Source organism: Pinus tabuliformis, chromosome J (genome assembly GCF_031772625.1).
Source record: "Pinus tabuliformis cultivar Carrire ecotype Pingquan chromosome J, CPIR1, whole genome shotgun sequence".
NCBI classification, from domain to species: domain Eukaryota; kingdom Viridiplantae; phylum Streptophyta; class Pinopsida; order Pinales; family Pinaceae; genus Pinus; species Pinus tabuliformis.
The window spans coordinates 804,709,195-804,711,435 of NC_142295.1; positions in this window are offsets into that span (position 1 = coordinate 804,709,195).

The following is a 2,241-nucleotide window of genomic DNA, read 5'->3' on the forward strand; positions in this document are numbered from 1 at the left end:
ACCTTCGTCTATTTCGATGGACAAAGCCAAGGAAGTGTTTTTTGTCTACCGCTGATAGAAACAATCCTGCCTAACCATAGGGACTTCCATATGGTGACCTGGAAACTCTCCTTTTCTTAATACCTGGGGGCATGCAAACCTTTGTATGCAAGTGAAAAACGACCAATTTCGTTTTTTAGCTTTTTAGCATTTTTAGCTTTTTAGCTTTTTAGTTCAACTTCTTAGGTTAGGCAGTTGGTCCGGAAACGTTTGCACACCAGACAAATCAAAGGAAAGTTTTTTGCCTCGACGGAGGACAAAACCATCCTACCTAACCTCAGTAGTTCCTTAGCTTTAGCGTAGTTAGCTTTGTAGTTTGGTCGTTTCTATCTTACATAAAAAGGCAATGAGCACATGTTATCGTAGAGTTCAAGCTCGCTAAAAAATAAACCTACCAATGAGAGACATCTTTAAGTGACTGGCATGAGCAATGTTTCTGCAAGGTTCAAGCTCGTTAAAAAATAAACCTACCTATGAGCAAAGTTTCCACAAGGTTCAAGCTTGTTAAAAAATAAACATGCTTATGAGCAATGTTTCCGCAAGGTTCAAGCTCATTAAAAAATAAACCCACCTATGAGAAATGTTTCCGCAAGGTTCAAGCTCGTTAAAAAATAACCTGCCTATGAGCAATGTTTTCGCAAGGTTCAAGCTCGTTAAAAAATAAACCCGACTATGAGCATGTTTTCTCCTAGCTCAAGCTCATTAAAAAATGAATCCACCCTCAGTAAATAACCTTTGTGATTGCCCTGCTATCAGTCTTTTGAACATTAGTTATGTTCCTACTGTAACCTCCATTCTTTTGGCTGATCATACTCTTCCACTTGATTGTTTACCCTTTTGAGGAACAACTGCGACAAGTGGTCCTATTAGCCACCCTCTTCACACTACCATGTTTCGAGAAGTTCCAAACTTACCTGGAACCAGTTGCTACCTGAAAACACAACTCATTCCTAAAAAACAAGTCTCTTTTAAACTCTTTTTAGACTCGTTAAATATAAAAATATTGTCAAGCTATTGGCCTTTCCAGCTCGTTAAAGTAAAGGGAAGCGCCATTCCTCCTATACATTTTAATATTTTTGGACCTAAGGGATTATTAAACAAAAAGATTGAGTGCTTGTCCTTTTCGGCTCGCTAAAGTGATCGTAAAGTCATCCCTTTTGTATTATTTTATACTTTTTCAGACTTAAGGGATTATGCTACAAAAAAGGACTGCAGGAATTTCCTTTTCGTCCCTTTTCAAACTCTCTAAACATGAAAAGGATTGAGTTATCTTTGTCGTTAAACTCGTTAAAATAATATTGACAAACTTATCCATCCAGACAAGAATGAGTTTCACTGTCTCTAAGCTCGCTAAAATATAGTGACAAGTTTGCCCGCAGGGAAAATTATAGAACAAGCATATGTTATCCTCCTCAAGATTGACAAAAATAAAGAGGTACTGGTTAGCAATAACTGGGGAAAAAAGGGAAGAAAACTTGAAGAATTTTATTGGTAGTAGGTCGCTCTTGAACATGACACTTTCACTCCATCACCATGATTGAGTCAGGTTGGGTTATTCTGTCCACTGGTCATATCACCATTGGTCCTCCGAACCATCCAACTTTTGGGCTTAACGCTACCAATCCATCTCAGTGTCGCTGACATGTTCAAGAGAAGTCATTCAAAGAATTTACCATCCAACTAATGTCTCATCCACTGCAATACCTTCACCCTTCATTTTTCATGACCGCCATTCCTGAACCTTGTATCATCAGATCGTTTTCACCTCCAGAAAAATCATTTGCTTCATTTCGTGTCATAGATGTGGGATACATCAAGGCCCTCCTATGATGGGTCACTTCTTGTCGACATCAGCTCATTATCCAAGAAGTTGACTTAGAAACAACCCTTTCAGTACTTTGAATCTTGCATGCCTCAATGGCAAGTTTCTCACTTCCGGCGACAAGTTTACATCAATGGCCTTCAACCGAAAGATTTTTCGTGGTGTTCGACAATAGCTCATTTGTTCACACCACGTGAATTGTACTATAGTACCTTGAGGGTCATTATCATTATTAGTGACTCCTCTTGCACTGTTAACAACTTACATTATTGGCTGGTAATCAGGCAATGTCTTTCCATGTTTGACTTCAGAACATCTTTTCACATGGATTGACTTGTACATCGAGCGAAGATTGAACGAGTTTGAAGACGTCGGATCTA